At 39.9% G+C, this 26987-nt stretch overlaps 1 protein-coding gene across 1 annotated transcript in view; it reads right to left on the minus strand.

Moving 5' to 3' along the window:
* LOC129732419 (inositol-trisphosphate 3-kinase A-like) overlaps positions 1–20608 on the minus strand; it is a 167715-nt gene extending 147107 nt beyond the window's left edge. The window contains exon 1 of the mRNA XM_055693305.1: positions 19829–20608. The gene's annotated coding sequence lies outside the window, so the exon portion shown is untranslated. The remainder of the gene's footprint in view (positions 1–19828) is intronic.
* Positions 20609–26987: the final 6379 nt, after the last annotated feature.

Below are 26987 nucleotides of genomic sequence, written 5' to 3' on the forward strand. Positions count from 1 at the left end.
ATTATCGTGCTTGCTATTCAATATCGCTTTGGAGGGTGTGATACGTAGAGCTGGTATCGACACGAGTGGCACGATTTTTAGAAGGTCTGTTCAGCTCTTTGGCTTCGCCGATGACATTGATATTGTAGCACGAACCCTTGAAAAGATGACGGAGACGTACATCAGACTGAAGGCTGAAGCCGGACGAATTGGACTGGCCATAAACGCTTCGAAGACCAAGTACATGAGAGGAAGAGGTTCCAGAGAAGACAGAGTTAACCTCCCGTCACGAATTCATTTTAGCGGTGATAAAACCGAGATGGTAGACGAGTTCGTGTACCTGGGCTCACTGGTGACTGCTGACAACGACACCAGCAGAGAAATTCGTCGACGCCTTATGGCAGGAAATCGTGCCTACTTTGGACTCCGGAGGACGCTTCGCTCGAATAAAATCCGCCGCCGCACGAAGTTAACCATCTACAAAACACTGATCAGACCGGTAGTCCTCTACGGCCACGAAACCTGGACTATGCTCGTGGAGGACCAACGCGCCCTTGGGGTTTTCGAACGGAAGGTGTTGCGTACCATCTGTGGTGGAGTGCAGATGGAAGATGGATCGTGGCGGAGGCGGATGAACCACGAGTTGCATCAGCTGCTGGGAGAACCACTCATCGTTCAAACGGCGAAAATCGAGAGACTACGGTGGGCTGGGCATGTCGTTAGGATGTCGGACGACAACCTGGTGAAAATGGTTCTTGATAACAACCCGACTGGAACAAGGCGACGGGGCGCGCAGCGAGCAAGGTGGCTCAATCAAGTGGAAGACGACCTGCGGGGCCTCCGCAGACGACATGGCTGGCGAGCTGCAGCCATGGACCGAGTTGAATGAAGACGACTTCTTCGAACAGCAAGGGACACTTCGGCCTGGAGCTGACTGGTAAGGTAAGGTATAGGTTTTTCGACAGCGTATATAGGTATTCACTTTAGCAACAAAAAAGTCAAGTAAGAGGGAGAGTGTCGTCGAAAGACAGGCCAAGTATTTAATAAAAATGAGTGTTATTTTTCAACATTCTTTTGAATGCAAGTCATCGTTACTTCCATAAAAATTTTCGTTAAATATGTTTCATAGGGTAGCCGCTCCTATATTTATCTCATCACGCCTTTTCGAGCAATTTATCTTTTGTGGAGATTCCCATAGATCACTAATGAAAATTATTTTTTCTATTTAACTTTTTTTAGTGATTTTCTACAATTTTTCAATGTTCTACAACATTTTCCATTACAACAAAACAAACAATTTTTTAAAATAAAGTTTATTTTTATCTCACATATTTTTTTGGTTGTTAACGATTTTTGCTAGAATAATGGGCTAATTTACACTTGATTACTTTTTACTCAAAAAATAATGATTTTGGAGTCATAGTGTCTTCAGTAAAGTTGTTCAATTAATTATTTTACATTTTGTAGAAGTTGGAATTTTGTGATAAATCCACCTGAAAGTAAGAAAAAAGTTTTATTTTTCTCATTTTTGCATATAAAAATCCCCTTTTCTGAGTAAAGTTTTAGCACATTTCATAAGAAATAATTTTGACGAAGAAACTATAATAAATTAGTGCATTGTTTTAATGGAAATCGTCAATAATCAAAGAAATATGAGAGCTAAAAATAAACTTTCTTTGATGAAATTGTTTTATTATAGCGAACAACATTGTAGAATATTGAAAAATTGTTGAAAATCACTACTAATTGTTATATTAAAAAAAAAGTTAATTTTTTGTAGCAATCTGTAGAAAACTTTGTGCCTAACCGTAGCAACCTTCTCATCATTTACCTGACAAAAAGGGAAAGAAGAGATAGAAGAAGAAGAAAGTATTAAGAGTGGGAGAGGAAAAGGATAAAGAAAGGATTGGAAACATTGAAAAAGCATGGGATATTTGTGTTCTAGGAATTATCAGTGACAAACCATAAAGTTCGTCTTCCTAGTCCTAGTCCCCGCAAAAAATTTAGAAGGCACTAGAGTTCTTTCCCGCAATTGAGAATGAAATGTCTTACTACTTTGTTGAACAAAGTGAATTTTTATATGCAAAAATTTAAAAAAGTTAAATTCGTTTCTCATTGTTTAGTTGATTAATCACAAAACTGCAACTTTTATTGAATGGGGAATAATTAATGGATTAATTTTCCTGAAGGCACTATGGCTCTAAAATTAGATTTTTTGGGTCAAAATAATTTCGATCACGTTTTTGCAGCTTTGGAAACGGTGTGAGCTGACTGGCTTAAATCATCTCATCCAAATGGCTTACATTTCGTGAGTGGGAGGAGATACACCGGCCTCCCTTCCAGAAGCAGATATTGCTACATTTCATTCCCACAGAGTGTCACACATTCGACGCTATCAAAGATGGCTAGAACAAGATACCTGACTCTTGCAGAATTCATCGGACACGATTGTCGCTGCGCGTGAGCAAAAGTCGAACTAATTTATACACTGTTAATATGATGTATACTTAACGTAAAATCAACTGACGACAAGGCCAAGACATGACTGCTGAAAGGTAAAACAATTTTTTCAGTATCCATGTGGACGACTGTACGGTGCTGCCATCCGAAAAATGATAATAATGTGTACGAATGTTTAGTTCTCAAACATGAAGCTTTCCGGTAGAATCAAGAATTATCGGCGCATCATTCAAAACTAAGCGTATCATCAGAAATTCTTGATAGCCGCTATGAGCACGCTCTACAGCCAAGTTTTTCACTCTTGCCGAGGTTAATAAAGCAAAAATCGGGTGCCCCGGTGAACCTGACTATATGCACAATGGTTCTGAAACCTGGCTTGCTCCTCAATATAATCCCCCACTCTGACAGTCAATTTCACACTTTTCATTTCGTACTTTGAAGTGCAAGAAATATGACAATAGCATTAAGCGCTAAAAATGACAATATCAATAATCTGCATGTTATCTTAAGCATCGAGCTGACCAAACTGCTACACCTTTTTCATATAAAATCTTGAACAGCTCAACGATCGATGACGGACTATGCACGATAAATCGGTTTTGCTCATAGTGACAATTTTATGAGAATTTGAGTCATCAGATGGCAGCATTAACCGTCGGAAATCGGTCGTGTTCAAAATGTATGAAAAATATGGAAGTTAGGTATCTTGTTCAGGTTATCTTTGATGCTATCTTCCGTTTCATAGTCTGACTTGTATCTTTCTCCCCATTCTTTAACCAGAGAAACGCAATTATTGCACTTAGCATTTCCTATTAAAAAATAGTATGTTTCTTCATGTTTTTTCGCCGGAAGGGATCCACGGTGCTCCCACAGACCGTTATTATAAAACAAAATGCACCAAAGAATCTGAGTACACCATTCGATTCGTTATGACGTCCAGAATCTCTGGTCAAAATTTCAAAATCATCGTACGGTACATTTTTGAGTAATGCCCATTTGAAAATTGTAAAATACAAAAAAGTGATATAAAACCGACGAAATACTTATTGTAAAGCACGTTTTACAACCAGCATTTTATGAAACAACTTTCAAAATAGTTTCTACAAATTCCAAGGGTTATATTTCAAGACATTAACAATTGGTGAAAAGATTTATTTGAAAATCCCACAGTGCACAGAGGTCTAAACTCGACAAATCGTAGTCGTTCTAGATTTGACTGTGAAAAATTGCTTTTTTGTACTCAATGTCCTTAGCAAAATTGTTTCATAGAACGAGGCCTTTTTTGCGTTTTCGGTTTTTCGATCAATCCACCAGTTCAAACATCAAACATCAAACAGTTAGATAAAAAAAATATTTTTTCAAATTTTCAATATATCAGATTGCTTCCTTCAGCAAAGTTGTGGAAAATTTCAAAAGAAAAACAATTGCTGAATTCTGTGATGCCCTATCTGTACGTTGGACACGACAAAATGAAGTTTATTGCGGAACACTCCTCCTTAAAATAAGTTTTTTGTCTATAATTTTGTCTGTGATTGTCAAAACAATAAATTTTACAATGTCTTGAGGGAAGCTTAGTTGAATGAGTAAAATCTTAGAATGCTCTGCATTTTTTTGACCAAAAAATTATAGACAAAAAACTGATTTTAAGGAAGAGTGTTATCTTCCAGTTGATCTCGAGGTACGATGCTGGCCTAACAAGCCAGTCGTCGTATGTTCGAGTCTCGGCTCGGGAGAGACTGTTAGTGTCAGTAGGATCGTAGCGCTAGCCCCGCAATTATCCTGTACACTTAACAGTCGGCTGCGAAGTCTGTGTATAGTAAAACAGAAGGTCGAATTCCGATACGGAATGTAGCACCAAGGCTTTGCTTTTTTGTTTCGCAAAAAACTCTATTTTGTCGTGTCCAATGTACAGATAGGGCATAATAGTATTCAGCAATTGTTTTTCTTTTGAATTTTCCCACAACTTTGTTGAAGAAAGCAATCTGATATATTAAAAATTAGAAAAAATATTTTTTTCATTTAACTGTTGGGTGGATTGATCGAAAAACCGAAAGCACAAAAAGTAAGGCCTTGTTCTATGAAACAATTTTGCTGAAGACATTGAGTACGAAAAATCAATTTTTCACAGTCAAATCTAGAACGATCACAATTTTTCAAGTTTAGACATTGTGCACTGTGGGATTTTCAAATAAATCTTTTCACCAATTGTTAATGTCTTGAAATATAACCCTTGGAATGTGTAGAAACTATTTTGGAAGTTATTTCATAAAACGCTGGTTGAAAAACGTGCTTTACAATAAGTAGTTCGTCGGTTTTAAATCACTTTTTGTACTTTACGACCTTCCAAAGGGCATTACTCAAAAATGTACCGTAATATGATTTTGAAACTTTGACCAGAGATTCTAGACGTCATAACGAATCGAATGGTGTACTCAAATTCTTTGGTGCATTTTGTTTTATGATAACGGTCTGTGGGAGCACCGTGCGATTTCAATATTCACACACCATGCGTCCCATGAAAAATAACGACGGTCTAAGTGTAAACAACATAGAAGAGCACAATAAGGGTTTTCGTTTTGTAGTAATTAAGAGTGGCCCTATCACTCCTCATAAAAGAACAGGAAGAAAAATCGAAAAAGAGAATGATTTTTTTCTGGTTCTGGTTTCTGGTTTCTCTACGGTTAATTATGTTGCAGGGCGACGTAAACCTGGAAGTTCTAGTAAGATGCGAACCCATGATCACTTGCTTACCAAAGCGGACTCTGTAACCTTGGGGCCCCACGTTCGGCTTACGGTTTTCAGGTAAATACTAGAGCGGTTTTCGAGCGGGACGATCCACAACGTAACAAATGTTCACCTTAAGATAGATCCTCGACAAGTTCCGAGAACACGACTTGCAGACACAGCATTCGTTTAAAGAATTCAAGGCGGTACGATTAAGTGAAACGCAACGAATTCTTGTAGATTATGGTTTTCCAACAAAATTGATAGACACTACAAAAACGAAGAGCACGGTAATTGGCAGAGAGCGTCGTACACCGCAAAGAGATGAATGCCTGCTAGCTTATGTATCGCAGCCTACAGATCCACACGAAGTTTGGGCTTCACAGATCGCTAAACCTTCCGGTGGCGCTCCACGGAGATGGATCGTGGGCGTCGAAGGAGGCGGTACGATTAGCGCTTGGGGTCTTCAAGCAGTAGCAAGCTACAACACGGAGAATGGCGCAGGTGCACGAAGAATGCACGGATTAAACACCAAATTTTCACGAAATCATTGAACAAATAAACTAAATATGCTTTGAGCTCTTATGGAATCGTTCTGCATTGTATATTTAGTAAAATCAGTTAGATTTATCCTGAATTTTGTACAATAAACCATTTTTCACAACGCTTCCATATCCATCTCAAAACTTGAATCACTGCTCAATTTATTCATCTCACGACGCCCCCATATTCATCACACTGTAAATCAAGAATGAATCACATTATCATGAATGAACGTAGCTGCAGACCGTCATAGTAGGTTGCCTAGATAACCGCTGTAGTTGTTTACGTCCAAAATTGGTAACCTAGGTAACCACTGCAGTGCTGTCGATTTATGTCAATAATGTCGAAATAATTTAACATTTTCAGTATGATTTTTTCGTATTAACTGAAACGGATCTGGCAACTTTTGATTTTCTTCAAGGCAGTGAAAACAGATGAAAATACATACAGTTGAAATTTAGGATTTGTAGAAATTTATCTCATATATTTCTGCTTATTCAAGCTTGTTTTTTGGAAATTTGAGGTGAACATTTCAAAGATTAAAGTATTCTTAGTGTAGTTAGTGATTTTGTTTAGTGATTGAAATGAAAAGTGGTCCACTAGTGATGAAAAAACTTTGGTTGGCTGCTGAACGAGTCCCGTTGCAGCCATGTAGAGCAACGTGCGGATTTTGTTGATTAGTTTAGTTGGGAAATATACGTTTTTTCCTATTTTCAATTGTTGTTTCATGTTGATGAAATGAATATATGAGTTGAGATGAAGTATATAAACACGCTGATATTGTGAAACTGATGAAACATAACAGGTTACAGTTATATACTGTCTCCCGGTGGCCAGTTGCTAAGATACCGTAAAGTACCCATAGCATGCGTGAATTTAAAGAAGATCACACCACCAACCTCGGTAAATTCAGATAAGTATCTATCCACTAACACTAGCTTCTCCCTATGAGGCTAGTGGTTGAGGCAGAGAAATCCTCGGCCTCTAGTAGCAGCGAGTATCAAATTAAAATTTCTAAAACCCCTATCTAAATTGAACTACATTGTCTACTACGTTATTGATCATTACAAAGTGAGAACGACAGTGAGTTGTACACTGAAAAAGATTTGCTATTCCCAAGCATACTTCAGACAGTTCTTTATGCAATTTCTACTGATTATAACCAATTGCAGGCAACACACGGACGATCAAATATACTAAAGTATGATAAGTCTTAAATGATTCGCAACTATATTTTACTATGTCAAATACTGTATCAAATATAAAAAAGTTTAGAAGTAAAAAATAAATCTTTAGTTTCAGTGTGTATACTTTAGTTTAGTGTGTACATGTCGGACTCGATTAACCGGAGTTTTGAAAAATATTTCGCTCCGGATAATCGAGCCCTTTTTCATTTTATAATTTTTAATTTAGAACAATGAGTTTACTATTACAGTATGTTGTACACAATACATGTATCGACGAAATAAATTAAAAATTGTCTTTAGACTGTTTGCTGGCGTTTGTTATACATATATACGTAATAATAAATTATGTTATATTGATTATCTCAAGGATGTAAAAACCAAATAAAATAAATCAAAACTACCATTTGAAAGACAAATTTTGCTTCGAGAGATTAAAGGAAATTTTTTCCAGAAAATATAATAGAGTTTGATTTGATTCAGGTATTCATCTGTTTTATTATCTTAAATTTTAATAAGAATTGAGGTATTACATATACAGACCTTGTTCGATTTTGACAACACTCATGATTTTTTTTCTATTTCCTAAGTGACCTATAACGACCTAGACGCTTGATATGACCACTAATGGGCAACTTTGCGGATTTCAAACCATTATTGATTTTGCTTGATGAGTTTTGGTTCAATAATCCAGGAGTATCCGGAACACCACCGAAACAGGCCAGCTTGCGGTTCTAAGTACTGCATTGATCATGGCCATTATATTACAGAAATATGTTTAGGCCATAAATTCTAAACCGGTTGACCAATAGTGGTTGTCCTCATCGGCAGTTAAAAACCTCGCTTTTGGAGGTTGTTCAGTAAGAATTGGTTGATGCAATGACGGGAAAACTGCTGAAAACGAACTACCAACACAAAACGGGGCATTGTTGTTACAATTTTGAACAACCCCGAAACTCCCAATGAGCCGGAAAACAGAAGTACATTATAGAAATACAGAAGAAAAAAAAAATACTCCGGATAATCAAGCATTTTTCTCCGGATAATCGAGCCCCGAATAATCGGGCCCCCGGATAATCGAGTCTCCGGATAATCGAGTCCGACCTGTATTTATAGCAGTATTGTTGTTTATCAACCAACTTAAATTCAATCGAGAATTTTGCCGAGATTGCAAATATCTTACGAGAAAAATCATCCAACTTTGTTTGAAAAGTTCAATCGTCTTAACAAAGACGGGTCATTTGTAGACTGCAAAGCAGCATTATCGCAAACGCTTCACACTGACCGTGAGCACTTCACGGCTGCGAACACAAAATTTTATTTAATTATACTGGGTCGCAAAGCTGCAGCGTTTCAACCACCATGTCAGGAGCGGTTTGGAACCGACACTTTTTCGTTCCACATTTCACAGCCACCCTACTGAAATACAGGTAAAACGCAAAAAGACCATTATCCACGCAGGGAGTGGCCATAATTGGACTGGCGGGAGCCGCCTAAAATTCATATTTTCGTCTTCGCGTCCCATCCACTTGGTGAAATATTAAACAGAAATACGTTATCTGTGAAGAAATTGGCAATAGTTTCCTTTCATCCGCCTTGAATATGAAATGACGCATGAACGATTTCACTTATCTACTGTCAAGTTGTCAATAGATTTAAAAAGAAATCGACCAGATCGGTTTCGTCTGTGTTTGCATGTTACGAACGATTCTAGTCACCAGCACCAGTCGATGGGTGCCGTGGCGGCGTCATCCGTCAGCCTGACAGGTTCGGTTTTTTTTTTTTGTACCGATAACGACTCCAGCTTTCAGCGGAGATCACCGTGAAATTGATGACTGTGTTATGGTCTTTCCTTTGCGCGCTGCAGCTGCGCGTTTCAGGTGTCGGATCATTTCAAGCTCTTGTGGTGTCCATCCACTTTCATGTTTTCCGACCCCGCCGAGATGAAACATAAGCGCATCGCAGTTTCCGTGTTCGACTTGCTATCCTTTCAATCAGTTTTACCTGGCAAGATATTCATCGGTTGCCACCGGTCAGTCAGGCTGCTCGATTCATCATATAAGCAAAAATCCTCAACACTTTCTGCATGGCGTTTTCAGCAATCGAAGAATCAGTAAAAAATTGGTTAAATTTTCTCGCCCGGTGGGTTGAATTTACTGCTTCAATAAATTAAATCTCCTTCTCGCAATGCAATTGTAAACAAGTGCCAAATTTGCTGAACTGTCGTTAGGCAGATAAACAAGTTTCCTGTTTCAAAGTAATTTTGTTCTACCTGCTTTACAGGAAACGATGCAGCAACAACAACAAACAAGCCTACAGGAAAGATAATAAAAACTGCTAAACATCGAAGCAGTTTAAGCAAACGATCATTCGGTTGGCAATATCAATAAAATTGTAAATTCATAAAAATTTATTATTTAATCAGACCCGCATTGTTGCAAGGCCCTCCGCACAGCCAGAACCGAACCAAAATTTGGTTGTCCACTTATAGAGGGGGGAAAATCGCAGCTTATTAAGACCCATAAAAGCACTCAGCGTTCAATGCACCCCCACTTCCGCTCGTCTCTCATTCCGATGCACAAACACAAGCCTCTTCTGGACCCGGACTGACGACGTGTGCATGAAAATTGACGGTTGTCATAAAAATAACAAGTGATAATTGCATTAAATTGAGTAAAGCTTTACTCTCCTGGAGGCCCGCCTTTTTCGGATAATCACAGAAAAGACAAGAACGTACATACATGGAAGCAAATCGCACAGCACCTGCCATGGGAGAATTTTCGCTACCAACCAGAGTGGGATGTGGGAAAACACTCCGGTGGCTGTGAGAGTCCACGGACCGCAGACAGCCTACTGGCATCTGATTGGCATGAACAATGGAAGTGATGGACTGCGGTTTTTAGTGCGGCGCGGCGGTGGAATTGGCCGTCAAATTGGACGATTGTGCGAATGAAAACATGGCTTTATTACGCCGAACCCAATTAGGAATCCATCGTGAGGAATTGATCCGTTTATAAGCAAAAACGAGGAATTTGTTTCAAACCTTGAGATTTTAAAACGTTTGTTGTGCTTGCTGTCGGGTTTCATAACCGCGAAATCCGATTTTTCTGTTATTATTTGTGGGTACATACCTAAAAAATCTGCAAATTTGTGATTCTTATTGAAAGTCCAGAAGTTGGTATTTCCAAACAACAATTCAGCCAGAAGTTCATCTCAAACTTGTGGTATTATATTTATTCATGACCAACCGGATATGTTACGAAAGCGGTCAAAGATTCAACCAATCACCAGTGAAACCCATTATCGGTGAACGTACCCATCTCCCGAAGGCGCAAAATTTCACCAATTTTACACGCCCGTTTGCCCCGTTTCTTCTGTCACTCCAGTCTGGTCCCGGGGGGTGGAACAAGGGCAAAATGAAATTGCTTTCGCGCTTCATTATGATTTCATCTTCAAAAGCCCTCCCCAACCAAAACCGCACCGCCCCATGCAGCACAACTGGGTGCGCGTCTAATCTCCGACGAAGTGGCGCAAAAGTTATAATCTGCTTTCGCGGTGAACTGACTGAAACAGAAACTCAACCGCAGAGAGCATTATTGTGTCTAAAGGTGCGCGCACACGCGCGAATAAGCGAGTGTTCGTGCGCAGACCGCGGCGGATTACTACTGGTGACTATCCAAGTTGACGCGCACGAGACGCACAAAAGCTGTTCGTGATCAATAGATCATAAATCCTGCAGCATAACGAAGCATATCTGATCTGCGGCGTACACTTAGGAGCGTATGCAGTCGAGACAGGGTTGGAGGCACTGAACACGCTCTATGGCAGGCTGACGTAAGTAGTGAAAGACTACTTCTAATCCCGTGCTGGTGGTAGTCAGCCGGAATGGAGTGTGAACTTTGAGCCGTAAGAGCGCAAGAGGGAGAGAGAGTAGTTTGTTTTCCAAGCTCTCGCTACTTTAGCTCTACTTGTTACCGAAGAGATTAAACATTATTGTATACTTCTTCCTTTATGTTTGCTGATTCAGAACTTCCGTTTTATTGTTATGGAAAGAAGACTAACGATGCCAGTAACTAGTTGTTTTTATCAATTTGATTCAATTGTCTCTTGAAAGTTTAAAGTTATGACTTACAAAGTCAAATTATTCTTTGGAGCCTTAAATTCAATAGTTAATCTGTGTTAAATCAATTAAAAATACATTGAAAATGGAACAAATTTGCCGGGTTCTTTACAGAATGAAAGATGCACGCTAACGTTTAGAACCCGATGTTTTCAGGAGAAAAGATCGCAAAATTCTTGAAACTTCTGAAATCGACTGTAAATTTCGCTCTCAAATTTTACCGGAAAACTCTTTTGTTGAATTGAGTAGAACAAATCAGGCACAGAGGTGGAACAATTCCCTGGAATCTACGAGCAAAGGTGATTCAGGCAGTCCACAACAATCCTGGGACTTCCGGGTATGATATGCGAAGAAGTTCACGGTGAAACATAGTATAATTCAGCCAATTTATATCCGAGTAGGCTTTTCCTCGTATCAGACCAACAAACACCCCAACAAAACAAAACCTGGTTGCCGGAACTTGTGCAAAAAGCTGTACACGACGATTGACGATTGATATGGATTTCAGAGTCCAGAACCTGACAAAATCAATTTCAATTGACAATCGTCAAATAATGCTTTTCTAGCACTTTGTGAGTCACATGAAAACTGCTGGAATGCTTTTGAGTTGGTTTTGAAAGCGAAGGTTAACAGCGTCGCTATCGCCTGAAGATTGTTATTGGGTTGTTAAGCTAATTTCTATATAACTGCTAGAAGAGCGTAGTTTTCTGATTAATATGTGACTTTTTTAAAAAAATATATCTTTGTCCTTCGATTATTAAATGAGGAATAAAAATCGCTTGGAGTCTGTTGAATGACATTTTATTCAATGGAATTCGAGCAGTTTTAATTCGTGATTTATAAACCGGAGGACAACGATATAAAATTATATAAAAACCACGTTTTACTCAGAAAACGCAGCTTTTTCAGATGATATGAAAAACTGGTATAACAAAACAACCCGATGGGGTTGTGAAGCTTGTCATTCAATGGATTTCAAAGAGGGTTTTTATTCTTTATTTGAAAGTCGTGGGACAACAATAAACATTTTTCAAAAATCACATTTTGTTCGGAGAATGCATCTTTTTCAAATGATATATAAAAACTGGTATAGCTTTACAACCTAATTAAAAATGACTTTGAGCACTGACGAAGTCAGAGAGGGGACTTTCATACAATACTTTACGCATCGCTCTATCTACATGCTACAAGAGGTAGTTAAGAAAATCGCTACGATATGTTACATAGAATGGAGGAGATTTGAAATTGTGTGACATAACATGAAAAATGTTCAGAAATAAAAAAATGATTCGGAAAATTACTTAGTTTATTCTTTGTTTGTTTTTTCAATAGATCCTTTCTTGAGCAAGAGACTCTTGCCATCGCCAATACCAGTTTCACAACCCAACTATCTAAACTATTATCAAATTACGTGACGCGGTGCTAATTTTGAATGATACCCTTAAGGAAGGGAAAGAGTTATAATTTGCGTCAATCTGTCAATGAAACAATCATCAGTTCCATTTCAATTGAATCGATGAACACCCGACGGAAAAAGACTCGCTTGACAGCGAATTCGTTCATCGTGATTTGATGACAGTGGCCGAAAGGAATGAAATGAAAATGAAACTGTTTGAAACGAAATGCTTGCGGTAAAAATTCCGTTCTATTTTTATGCTTCGAAAATGTGGAGTTCTGATTTGGCCAGTAAAAAATTTTACCTTGCCAAGCGTAAAGGGGATATTGCTGCTAGGTTTATGTTTGTTTACGCAGAAAAATTTGGAGATAAAACAAAAGCTTACAAAATGCAGTACCTTTAGAAGAAGATTTTACCATTCACTCGACCACACAAGGGTTCACTAAAGTGCTGATCTGACTCGGTAGGCTGCCGTTATAGCCGGGACGTCGTCAAGTGGTATAAGGAGATGAGATCGATTTCAGTGGAAAAACTTTAAATGTTCGAGTGTATGTCCTATCGAGAGATATAGGACAATTGGATTATCAAAGGTATGTTAAAAGGGGAGAAACAAAATGGCAAATATGGTTAGCCGCAGTACTGAGCAGAAACACCCACCTTTATACAAAAAAGTACGATAATTTAACCCTTAAATGCGCAATGTTGTTTTAAAACAACACTACTAAAAACGTTTTAAAATATACGTATTTTAGAATTTTTCAGAAATATAATTCATTAGAACAGCTCTCTAGACTCTAACGAAGAAAACTTAACAGCTGGAAGTACTGTATTTGAATGTTTTGTTTTTATTTTTGCTGTCAAAATCTCGGAAACGAAAAAAAACATGGTGAAATTCCCGACTGGTGGTGACTGTCTTTGAAAATGAATTTTAAAATAGGGTTAGTGGTTAGTGAAAATGTCTGAATTATCAGTAATTATACTAACAAAAGGTCAAGTTTGAAGTTACTGTTAACAAAAGTCATTGTTTAGACTTTATTCTGCGATAAAGTCACAGTGTTGTTTAAAAACAACATGGTAATATTTGCACATTAAAAAGTAAATCTTTCAATTTTTTTATGCATATTGGTTAGTTTTAAGGCAGTAAACCTGTTAAACATAAATTTTATATTTTTAGATGATTTTCTAATGTCGCGCGCTTTTAAGGGTTAACAATTTACGGATACTTTTCACAAATTTATCAGTTTCCTTTTATCACGACTCTGATGTTTGTACGTTTTTTTAACTGTTGAAAATCAGTCAAGCCGCGTTATTGACATCATTAATGTTCGACAATTTCCTAATGTTCGTAATGAGCTAACTTCGCGCGCAACATTGTTGCAACATTGTCACTTATCACGGTGATACAACCTTTCCTTTCTGTCGCAGTCGTAGAGATGCAGAGGTAAACTCGGTCTCCGCCAACAACGACGTAAGGACGTGGCCGGCGCCGTTACCGATCTACACAAAGTGGTAGTTACTGAGTTGTTGTACACTGAAGATGGCAAACTAATCCCAGGATTCAAAATTCAAAGAAGTCATTGACTTGATAGAGTCGTTCACTGTTTTTTCCATTGTCTTTAGTAGAACAGAAGAGAGAGTTGGGCTAAAGGCTTTGGGAGTCGTATTATCTCGTTTCACCGCTTTTGGAACAAAAACAGCTTAAGCGTAGCGTAACACTAGCTTCGAATAATTAGCACTTTTTTCCCTGTTGAAGTCATGCTGGGAAAACTTCAACTTGTCCAGCAGATTTGAAAGGCTGAAAAGAACTCAATGCCCATTCAACCCTGGAAGGCGTAAAGATTTCACAAGCTTCAAGATAGGCATTAATTGACCTTAACCATGGTCGTCTTGCCTCATCTAAGTCCTGTGCTTCACCAGATACAGGTATCGACCCAGAGAAGTAAATAGCCATCATCTTTTTTAAGACTGCCAAGGTCATTTGAATGATCTTTTGAAAGAACTTCATGCATTCTTGCGCCTGCCTGTCAACTCTTCAGTGTTGTTGATCTCTTCGCAGATCCGTCTCCAATTCTTTCGCTTGGCACGTTTTATCGCTCTGTTATATTCAGTCAGAGTCTTCTTGTATATATCACAGTCTGACGCAACTTTTGCTCGTTTGATCAACTGGCTGGACTTTTTCCTCAGTTATGCCAATTTTGTGTTCCACCAATTCCCAATGATTATCACTTGGTTAGTTTTTAACGAATTTCCTTCGTTATTGCAGCAATCGATTAGAAAATTTGCTACGTATCCAAATAATGTAAATGTAAAAAACTACTGTACCATGAAAAATAGTTAAGCTTTGCTCTGAAACGCAGATTTCGACCAATCAGAGTTGAGCTACATGAATGCATGCGATTTATTAAAGCTTTTCCTAGTACGGTCGACAGAATGTTACCATAGAATTAACTCTTTTGGCTCTTCAGGATCCTGCTTTCCGCTGAAACAAATCATTTTACTCTAGCGAACGGTGCGATGAACAGTTACATCCTAGCAGCAATTGCAGATCAACGTATCCGATTTCAGAAGATTCGAGAAACTGTTTTTTTCCGGACAACCAAATTAATTATTTGACGTTATCGAACAGTCACGCTAACAGCCGTCAACATCAAAATTACCGTTAAGGTAACAGAACCAAACCCGCCACATTGTATCACTTAGAGCAGCATTTCCGTAAGCTTTATTTAACTCTCGATGCACTCCAGTTTTTCTTTTTCTTCAAATCAAATGAGAAGAGTAACACTTTTCGCAAATGACGTTTATTTGACACAAAATCATACATTTGCACACAACTAAAAGTAAATGACGCCATCATTAGTTTATCACGTTTTAGATGTGTCAAAATCGACCAGCACTGGCGTCGACTGTTGACAAAACAGTGAAAACTCAGTTGCGCACCTAACAGTTCTACTTCAGAAGTTTTTCTTAGATCTTGATGTGTTTCATCAGTTAGTTTCAGTTTCGCAGTAACTGCTGTATGTCTAGCCTGATTTTATTATTTTCAAAGCCTTCATGTTTCAAATGGATGTGCTAAGTTGTCGTTCCGTTAAAATTCGATCTATGTGTACAAACAACCGAGCGAAAGGCATTGTTTGCCCGATAATGGTCTCTTCGAGCGATGTGCTGTGAAAATATAATCTTTTCGTTCTACTTTTGGACCAAAGCAGAACCACAATCAATATCGTTATGTATCCTGCGAATTTCTATCAATGACCTAAAACAGGTAAATTTCTAACAATGACTTAAACCAGGCCAACAATATAGCCTGTTGCGAGCTCTTTACTTGGGAGTACCGCGTATTTATACGCGCACGATTAGAGATCGACGGCGTCATAACCGATTTCAGTCTGCCGCATGTTCCAAAAACACCGCATGTTCCGATGTAAAAATACTAGACTGCAAGTAATGGCGGTCTGTGTCGCTCGTTGGCGGTAAAAAAGCTTACACTCAGTCAGAATTTCTTCTTGTTACGTCCGCCGGATCTGCATTGCCAAGCCACGTCTCGATCCTCCGTTTTCGACTACCTGTGCATCTGTATGTGCCGCGTGTAATTAATTGCACCAATTACAACCAGTTAGGTCACACAGCGGTCTACTGTTGAAATAAGGCATACCTGTAGTGCAAATGCTGAAAAATGTATTCACTGTGGGGAGCATGAGTTCTCCACATGTGCAGTGTACATGCAGCTCAGGGATCAAATCAAGCGGTCTTAGGGAGACCGGGACCACTTTTACCATAATATCCATAACATTTAAAGTCCCAGAAGGAGTTCCCAGAACTTCCAGGAACAACTTAGACTCCAGTTGTTCTTTTTGCACATCCAGATAACCAAACAAACTCTGGATTGGAAAAATTTTCTGATATTGTGGACTGGATTTTTGATACCTTTAATATAGCTGATCCAATTAAAAATTTTCTCACAGTATTCCTTCCAACAGTTAGATCTATTTTAAAGTAGCTGACTGTCTAATGGCCTCTCTTTGCAGCGATCGTATCCTTCGATGGCTTTTTTCATTTTTTAACTCGAAGTGTGCTCCTTCATTTACCCAGTTCTGCTTCATGCACTCACAGCCGAACGTGGAGCGAAGAATATGTAAAGTGTCGCATACTGGCACATGAAGCGTATTGGACTGCTTTGGTAAGCAATTTTTAGTGCAAGTTTTTTACAGCAGTTTTATGCAAAACCTGGCGAAACAAACCGCTGCCGAAGTAGTGCGATACCCTATTATTTTTTGTCTCTCTGCAACCATCGCAAAGCATCTAGAAACAATTGTCTTCGGCTGGTCGTTCTCATGAGCAGAGGAATAGGTACACACGAGTACACACGAGGAGAGTAGACGGGAGCGTGTGCATATGATCTCGAGAGCGAATGCGACCAAGAAGGAAAGCGAAAAAGGACGAGAAATAGCTTGAATGGAGAATTCTCCACTGTGTGATAGCGGTAGCAACGAGAGCCTCACATGAGGTGTTACATGCTGCTTAACGTAAAAAAAATGGACAAAAACTGACGATTTTTCATGGGTTTACTTTTATCGCACTGACGAAACTACTCATGCATCATCAATCATAGTAACCCATGACAAAGCAAAAAAAGTTTGACAGCTCTATCAGTCAAACTCTAACTGTGATGGCGAAAACAGTGAAACTACTCTATTCAGAAGTGTGCGCGTTCAAAGAACGGTACACCGCCGTGTCAAAAACGGACATCGTGCGGCACAATGTGGACGCCGGGTATGCCCGTTCCGGCATCTACAACATCTTGACACTATTGGACAACGATCAGAGCATCGAAAGAAAGCCCGCTTCCAGACGGCCAACGGCCCTGAATGACAAGAAGCTTCAAAGGATGCTGAAGAGGAAGACCGAGGGAAAAGTGGCATGCGGACGGACGGGAGCCGGGACGGGAGTTGCATGCGGTAAAACAGTGGAAAAGTATCTGGACCTACATGGCAGGAAGCGGCAGTCTCGTCCACTGGTTTCGGAGCTGCAGGCAATGACGCAGCGACAGCGGTTGAATAAGATGGTCAAGTCGATTTTCACGACGAGACCTATCTCACCCTGGATGGCAACGACTGGCAGTGTACTTCATATTTCACTTCTCCCACGAAGGAAGTGAGCTCCGAGGTGAAATTTATTTCACACACCAAGTTCCCCAAGAAGGTGCTGCTGAGGCTGACAATCAGCGAGAAGGGGATGTCAAAGCCGCTCTTCTTTCGCTCCGAGTTGGTCGTTAACGGGGAAATTTATAATACGAAGTGCCTGCCAGAAGCTGCGTCGTTCATCAAAAAATACCAAAAGGGCGAAGACATGGTATTCTGACCAGATTTGGCGTCGGCCCACTACTCGAAGCGATCGTTGGAGAAGGTGGAGCGGCTGAATATCGATGCGGTACCGAAGTCGGCAGGTCCGCCCAACGTCCCCCAGCTGCGTCCCATCGAGAATTTCAGGGCAAACTTGAAGCGCAAGATCTATGCCAACAATTTTGTCGCGAAAACGGAGGAGGAGTTAATAAAAAAACGAAGAAAGAGCTTAAACACATGCCTACACGCATGTTTTCGTCCGCCATGGCGAATGTTCCGGTTATAGGCTGCTCGCAAGGGCGTAGAATTTTTTTTGCAAATAAGATAATATAATTACCATCAATGGGAAATTTATCCAACTCAATTATCTGTCTTAGTTTTTTTTTCATCACCATCTGAAAAAAGTCCATTTTTTTACCGCAAACGCTACGAGCGAGACTAACAACACTGGAGACGACTTGGATTTGACAATTTCAAACAATGTGGATATGCCTTCTGTATCAAAACCTCCAGCGCGTCCAAGTGCTTTGTATCTAGCCATATGTTCGACGTCTGCATAGGTAATCCGCATACTACTAACGGGTATGACCCCACACGGAATATCGTTTGGAAGTTATACTTGGAAAGGATTTCAGAAGCTGTCGAGTCGATTCAACATCATCCACCCCTTTAAAATACAATCTCCTCACGGGCTTGATTATCGACGCCACGCTGCAAGCCAAAACAAAAAAATATCCCGGCGTAACGATAAATGAACTCCGCAGTGGGACGAAGTGGGCTCTGATGTCTACACGAAAAGATCCGACGCGTTGAAGGCCTTTCAGAAGAAAATTATATCTGGTGACTTTTTACGGTATTCGGAGCTTGATACCATGTTTAAAAGCTAGATTAAGAGTGCGCTAAAAAATATTGTGACTTTTCCTCTATTGCTGAAATTTGGGAAAATATTCACAAGGACTCGAACAAGTATATTGACAGTGGTAAGAAATCCTTAATGTATAAAACATTTACATTTGAACACAGAGCTAATCATAATTTTGTCTAGATCTTAATTGCAATTTTGTCTAGATCTTAATTGCTTACTATTGCCATCACTACACTTCTATCCAAAAACTTCTCGCTGGCAGAAAATAGCTTTTTAAACATTTATACACTAAGCTATTACCAACACCGCATACACTGACCTTTTTTGAATTTGAGCTCTAGCTGAGAAAAATTGAGACTTCAATAAAATTTTCCCGTAAGCAACCGTAGAGACGACGAACCCGGTGAGAATCGATGCACTGCCGAGGCAATCGGAGGGCACCAAAGTTCACAGGAACGGTTAAAAAAACGGGCCAGGAACGGGCAAAATTTTATTTCGGATTTTGACGACGAAACGAAGACGAGAAAGACAATTGTCAGAGTTTAGTTTGATTTTTACATAACTGAAGTAAAATTGAAAATGAACTAGACTTCACGACCTGCGGATTCTAAGAGCACAACTCATTAATTGAATTAGACCAGTGTTGTATGTTGAACTTCTTGACCAAAATAGAAGTGGGCAAATGTTCCTGTTACTGTCAACTAGAATAAATATAACAACAAGCGAAGCTTTTACCCTATGACCACACCAACCGTCATCGGTGAAAAGATCCAAACCCCATTAACGCATAATATAGTGACAATAACAACCGAAGAAGGAAAGGCAACGCATACTCATTCAAAGTGTCTCTCTATACTTTGCCCTCACGCATAACAAAGCCGCATTGAAGCACTTAAGGCAGCAGAACTAGGTACAACCGGAGAGACGGGTGGTGACGAGAATGAGGCTATGAGTTAGGGAAGTGAGGTGCTAGGACTAGGTCTGCTCTCACCCCCCAAAAGGGGACTATGCAAGGCAGCAGCAACAGCGGGTGAAACGGAATAGGTGATTTAGGAGTTCAAAAGTGCGGCTCAGTAAACAGATAAACAAACATGCGTCGCGGCAGCTCCCAGAGCAAGTCCAAATCCAACGTTTGGTCGCAAGTCAGGTCTTACGACTCAATCGGTTCGCGGCGGTGCTAATGAAATATGTATTTTATGACAATTATTCGCTGCTTACCACAATTCTCCTTCTTATTTGCTGCTCGAAATCGTTGTTCAGGAATTCAAAGTCTAGTTCTTCTGCTGGATGTAACATAAAAACAATGCACTTATAACGATGAATTTGCACGAACACTTTAACGGAATTCAAAACCTTAAACGGGCCTTTGACTTCGACACTTAATCTATTTCAAGAGAAAGTATACTATCGAATCCCAAGCACTGTTCCACGAAATTCAAAACTTGACCGCGCGCGTTTTTTTTTTCGTTTTCTTTTTTTCCTCTCCCTCAAAAGCCCCGCACTACAAGCTGCCTGCCCTGCGGTGAGGCGGTCGCATTTGATCGAAATCAATCATAAGAGCTGGAAACTGGTTGATACATTTCATAAATGTAAATTGATTATTACGATCACACACAACCGCAATACAGTAACTACTACCAGGACGGTCCACTCTGATCGATTGATCGATCGCTGGATCGGTCGATAGCGTGGCGAGTAGTTCGGGGTGTCGCGGATCGCCGTACGGATGCGAAACAAAATAGCTCTAAGGCGACCTATAATCGGTGCACTCCACTAGTCAAGCTTCGACGGACGGAATATCTAGTTCCAACGCGCGCCGGCAGAGAGATCCGAACCCAGAGCAAACGTAACTTGATCGTGACGAAGTCGCGGAAGGTGGTCCCAAAAATCACCAAATCTAATTTTTTATTCACATTAATCTACAGTTTTTTTTTTTTTGGGTCGCCAGTTATAAACTAGTTGAGCGAACGATTTCGTACGCGATTCACGCAGGAAGCCCCGAACGGCAACGATTCCGCGCTGAAGTCACCGATCGACTGATTGTTTTGGCTAGGGCGCTGCGCGATGTCTTGCTCGAGATCGGGCCTGGCGGGTCTCTCGCGCATGTTTAAAGTTGACCTCTCGCTCGCAGCTTGGCTGGCACTCTCCCGACCGATCCTGATTGCGCGCACGAAGGCATCGAGGCGCACGGCTCTCGACATCTTTGTCCCAAGATTGATCTCCGTAATAAATGTGACTGATTTCGGCTGTTCAGTATACCTTTTTCGAACAAAGTGTCTGGGGAAGAGGGGAGGGGTGATAAACGAATTAGTTCGCTCCGAGAGCGGCGGATTCTCGGTGGGCTTTGGAAAGGGTCGTCGGAGAAATTTTGTTTTCATTTCGGTTGCATAGTTTAATGTCACCTAGGCTTTAAGACGTTTGATGGTAAGCCGACTGTAAAGACAGGTTTTGTTTTTGAATTTTGAAGTTATGCAGACGTCGATGTTGTCTTGTATTTTCATGTACAAATACACACGAAACAGCTAAATTATCTAAACATAAATCAGGAAGAATTACAGCTCATTATTATCATGATAATAATCATCATTATTATTCTCCCTTTTGACTTTTGAGCCATTCCATGCCAGATACCCTATCGTCCAATATCAAACTTTTTTTTTATTTAAATAAACACGTATTTGGCTCAGCGAGTATTTTCCGCGGGCTTTGGAAGAAAATCAATACTGTTTTTGAATTAAAACTTAAAATTATAACAAACTTTTTGCTAAAAACTATAAAATAGTGAAATGTAGGGTAACTTTTTTCGAAGGTTAAATTTCAAAACAGTTTTTCGATTCTCATGTCACTAACAAATTCAATTATATCATTCAACCAAAGAGCACATGATAATTAACTTCTTAAATACATTCATTTTAAAGTTGTGAAAATTTGCAAATTACCACCCAATTTTTAACTAAAACAAAAAGGAGAGCAATATCCCTTTGCCATTTTGTTGAAACTTGACGCTATTAAAAAAAAAGCCAAATAGTTGTGGATCAAGAAATGTACGAAGCCGTCTACATTCAACGTAGTCAGCTTACAGGAGAGAGTGGGGGGTATGCAAATGTCTACGCTTGCCCACGAAGAGGAGAGAGGGGGGGAGGGGGGATAGTGATAATGTCCACTTGGACACGATATTATTTCCTTAAAAAATGAAATCTGCTAAGGCGGCATCCATAAATTACGTAATGCTCATAGGGGGAGGGGGAGTATCCCTGAGCGTTACGATTTGTTACACAGGGGAGGGGGAGAGGTGAGTTAAACGTTACGTAACGAAAAATTTCTGGAGTGATTCTCCAAAAACGAGCATTTTTATCAAGGAATTCCTTCTGCAGCGTTACGTAATTTTCATGAGGAGGTACGTGGTGGCGTTACGTTTCGTTACATATGGGGGGTGGGGGTCCGAAAATCGGGTTTTTTGCTTTACGTAATTTATTGATGTCGCCTAAATACAATATAGTGGCCTACATTAAAAATCCTACAGTTATTTTTCTGTCAAAGGCGTTAGCTATAGCTATACCTATAGATATAAAAATGTAGTTCTGACTGTCTGTTGGTGTGAAAATTGTTTTGTAGCGCATTTTGGACGCCGGGAAACACACACAACTCGAGAACTATCTAAGCATATGAAAGCAAATTTAGCATGCGGAGATTCATATGGACAACAACCGTTTTTAAGGTGGTTTGACACTCCTTTCTCTTATTAAAGGGGGGCTACCATACACATGAAAATTAAATTTTTGCATAGCTCGAAAACTAAAAAGCAAATGGAGCCAATTTTGGCACTTGAGGGTTTTTGGAGTCTATAAATATTGCTATAAGGATTTGCATGAGTGCAACTAAGGATAATTTCTAGGGGGGGCTAGTTTTTATACATTTCACTTAAAAAAAAGAAAAAAAAAGAGTTAAAATGCGCTTATTCAATAACCAGGGTGGCGACTACCGGGAAAAACCGGGAGAATCAGGGAATATCAGGGATTTAATTTTTCGATCAGGGAAATCAGGGAATATCAGGGAATTTAAAAAGTCATCAGAGAAAATTTTAGAGGCTTGGGATTTTTTTACGAAGTTAGTTCTGATTTGGATTTATTAACAAGTCATTAGGAGAGCGCGCATTTTATGGTAATTACTACGCTTTTTTATAAAAACCAGTGGTTAGACGAGGTTTTTTGCTTTGGTTTCTTGCAATTGCTTCCGAACTATTGACGCACCGTCTAACACCACCTGAGCAAGCTCCACTATCGCTATTGTCATATTCCAGTAATCAAGAATGGTGATTGCTTTCTTGCAACCACATAACAGAAGACTCAAAGACTTGCTCAATAGTTTGAGTGTGTTCATAACTCGAAATATAGTGAGCCCAATTGAAGACGAAGTCACACGTTAATTTTATTAAATTTCTAACCGGGAATTTTTACCAGCAGAATTAATTGAAACTAACTTAAATGAGATTAAATCTATCATTAAAATTTTCAAAAGTATAAAAGCACCTCGTCACGATGAGATTTTCAACATTTTAAATGAAGTTCTTGAGAAATTCTCAGAAACTGTTTTAAAATGATCATTCTGTCAAATTATGGAAAAATGCCAAAAATATTCAAAGTTTAAAGCCGGATAAGAAACCAGCTGAGGTTTCAAGTTGTCGACCAATCAATTTATGATGATGCGAGCTAATGAATTTGAAGGTTATTCAAGCGGAGCTGCTCTTCTTTACATAGGAAAAGCATTCGACAGTGTTTAGCATAAAGGTTTGATTGCGAAATTGTTAATTTCTAATTTTCTACTTTTTACAGTCAAGATTTTAAAACAATTATTCGACTGATCCAACCAGAATTCGAAATCCGATTGATTTTCTTGTCAAAGCAGGTGTGCCTCGAAATAGTTAATTGATAACACTCTTCCTGTGAATTTTGGTGCCCCTAGACGTTTCGAAAATGCCTCAAGTCTTCAAAAACTTCAATAAAATTTTCCCGTAAGTAAACGGAAAACGGCGAACACGGTGAGCACTTTTAAAGCACTTCTGCATTTACCACGGGCACCAAAATAAACAGGTAAATAAGCTATAATATTTCTAGAGTACTCATTTGAGCTTAAGGACAACTTTTTTTTCACTTTTGTCGTCCAGTGTAATTTTTTTTTAATTTTATTTAACTGGACGTGTTTTTTTGTTTTTAAATAGTTTATTTGACACGGCACGATACTATTTATGTTTAACTGAGCCAAGTACATTTTTTTTAAATTCTAAATTAGCAGGAAAAAGAGGGAGGCCTTTTCTTTATTCTCGCGGCCGACTACGAGCTAGTGGGGATTTAAGGTGAGAGGAGGGGAGTTACAATTTTGATTTTAACTATATTGAGTTATACGATTTATTTATTTGTACATGGCTAAGCAGTGATGTTCTAGTTGAGCAGTTTGGACTGAGGTGTCTGCGTGAACATAAAGATGCCGAGTCTTCGTTTGAGTGTCTCCAGCTTAGTGTATCATCTTCTTTCAGCGTGTAGCGGGAATGGTAATCTAACAAATAGATAGAAGAGTTTCATATTTTAATACCAGCGTGTTTTATGAACACGTATAGCTGTGTCATGTACTGGAGATCACCGCTTCCCAGAATGTCTCTAACGGGTACGTTCGGTTGTTTTCCTCGGGCCCGAAGGGAATCTATAAGCTCAGACCTAACACCACAGTATTCGGTACACGACCAAACAACATGCTCGATGTCATGGTAGCCATCGCCACAAACGCAGTGATTACTGTCTACAAGCCCTATACGAAAGAGATGCGTGTTTAACGTATAGTGATTGGACATAAGTCTGGACATCACGCGAATGAAGTCCCGACCTACATCCAACCCCTTGAACCATGCTCTCGTCGATACCTTAGGAAAAATGGAATGTAGCCACCGTCCCAGTTCATCTGAGTTCCATGATGATTGCCAACTGTTGAGTGTTCTCTGACGCAAAATGCTATAAAATTCATCATAAGCAATTGGTCTTTCATAAATATCGCCATCAATAGCACCCACCTTAGCTAAAGAGTCAGCCTTTTCGTTACCCGGAATCGAGCAATGAGAAGGGACCCACGCTAAGGTAACCCGGTAATTTTTATCTGTTAAAGCACTTAAAAACCGCCGTATTTTCCTCAGGAAATACGGGGTGTGCTTCACAGGCTTCATTGATCGCAGAGCCTCAATGGCACTGAGACTATCTGTGAAGATGAAGTAGTGGTCTATGGGTAGGGTTTCGATGATTCCAAGAGAGTACTGAATAGCAGCAAGTTCTGCGACGTACACGGAAGCAGGAGCACCGAGTTTGTAGGAGGCGGTATAATTTTCGTGGAAAACACCGAAGCCAGTCATCTAGATTAGATCCGTCAGTGAAAAACCTTTTATCATAACTAACATGTTTAAACTTATTGGAAAAAATCTTAGGGATCTCTTGGGGTCGCAATTGATCCGGGATACCAGAAATGTCTTGTTTCATGGTGGTGTTGAAGAATATAGCATTATTAGAAGAAGCTAAAAGTGCGACATTGGAGGAATCGTATGAAGAAGGATTAATATCTTGAGCCATATAGTCAAAATATAAAGTCATAAATCTGGATTGAGATTGAAGGTCGACCAACCTCTCGAAATTTTCAATTACTAATGGGTTCATAACTGTGCATCGAATTAGCAACCGGTAAGAGAGATTCCAAAAACGATGTTTCAACGGAAGAATACCCGCTAACACTTCAAGACTCATCGTATGGGTCGACTGCATGCAACCCAAGGCAATACGCAAACAACGATATTGTATTCTCTCTAATTTTATAATGTGCGTGTTCGCGGCGGAGCGAAAGCAGAAACAGCCGTACTCAAGAACTGACAATATCGTTGTTTGGTATAACCTTAGAAGGTCTCCTGGGTGAGCACCCCACCAAGTTCCGGTAATCGTACGAAGAAAATTAATCCTCTGTTGGCATTTTTGTGTCAGATAACTAATATGACAAGCCCAGATGCATTTGGAGTCGAACCAGACCCCGAGATATTTAGCAACTAAAACCTGAGAGATCGTTTTACCCGTTAGTAGGAGCTGCAGCTGAGCTGGGTTATGCTTCCTAGAAAAAACGACCAGCTCAGTTTTCTCCGGAGAGAATTCGATACCCAGCTTAAGAGCCCATTCAGACAAATTGTCTAAGGTATCTTGCAATGGTCCTTGCAGATCGCTAGCCTCGCTACCAGTAATGGATACAACGCTATCGTCTGCAAGTTGCCTTAGCGTGCATGAATTTGCAAGACATTCATCGATGTCATTGACGTAAAAATTATATAAGAGAGGACTTAAACATGAGCCCTGGGGGAGGCCCATGTAACTAATTCGGGAAGTTGTCGAATCGCCATGTGAGAAATACATATGCTTTTCTGACAACAAATTGAGCAAAAAGTTTTTCAAATTTGGTGAAAGTCCCTGCGAATGAAGTTTCGCGCTTAAAACTTCTACAGAGACAGAGTCAAAAGCCCCCTTAATATCCATGAACGCAGAAGCCATTAGCTCTTTTCGAGCAAAGGCTAGTTGAATTTCAGTAGAAAGCAACGCTAGGCAATCGTTCGTCCCTTTGCCCCGGCGAAAGCCAAATTGAGTATCTGAAAGTAACCCGTTTGTTTCGACCCATTTGTCTAACCGTAAGAGGATCATTTTCTCCATTAATTTCCGGAGGCAAGAGAGCATCGCAATCGGCCTATATGAATTGTGATCAGAGGCAGGTTTCCCGGGTTTCCGAATAGCAATGACTTTTACCTCCCTCCAGTCATGCGGAACAATATTTAGCTCAAGAAACGTGTTGAACAAATTCAACAAGCGTCTTTCTGCAGAGTCGGGTAGATTCTTCAACAGGTTGAATTTTATTCTATCTAACCCTGGAGCCTTATTGTTGCACGACAGGAGAGCCATTGAAAATTCCAACATCGAAAATGGAGGCTCTTCCGTAGTTGCTAATAACGTGTCGCGAAAGGTTTTCTGTTCCGGTACAGAGTCTGGACAGACCTTTTTGGCAAAATCGAGTATCCAGCGATCTGAATACTCCTCGCTTTCATTCGAAACGTCACGGTTCCGCATGCGCCTGGCGGTATCCCAAAGAGTGCTCATCGCTGTTTCCCTGGACAACGCGTTTACGAACCGCCGCCAGTACCCGCGTTTTTTCGCCTTTACTAAGCTCTTCATCTGCCTGCCCAGTGCCTCGTACTTTCGAAGCAGGTTGACAGTGCCGTACTCCCGGTAGTCCTTATACGCCGCGGACCTTCGCGCGTACAGCTCAGAGCACTCTTTGTCCCACCATTTGTTGGGAGGGCGCTGTCTAATCG

The sequence above is a fragment of the Wyeomyia smithii genome, chromosome 3, assembly GCF_029784165.1.
Source record: "Wyeomyia smithii strain HCP4-BCI-WySm-NY-G18 chromosome 3, ASM2978416v1, whole genome shotgun sequence".
NCBI classification, from domain to species: Eukaryota; Metazoa; Arthropoda; class Insecta; order Diptera; family Culicidae; genus Wyeomyia; species Wyeomyia smithii.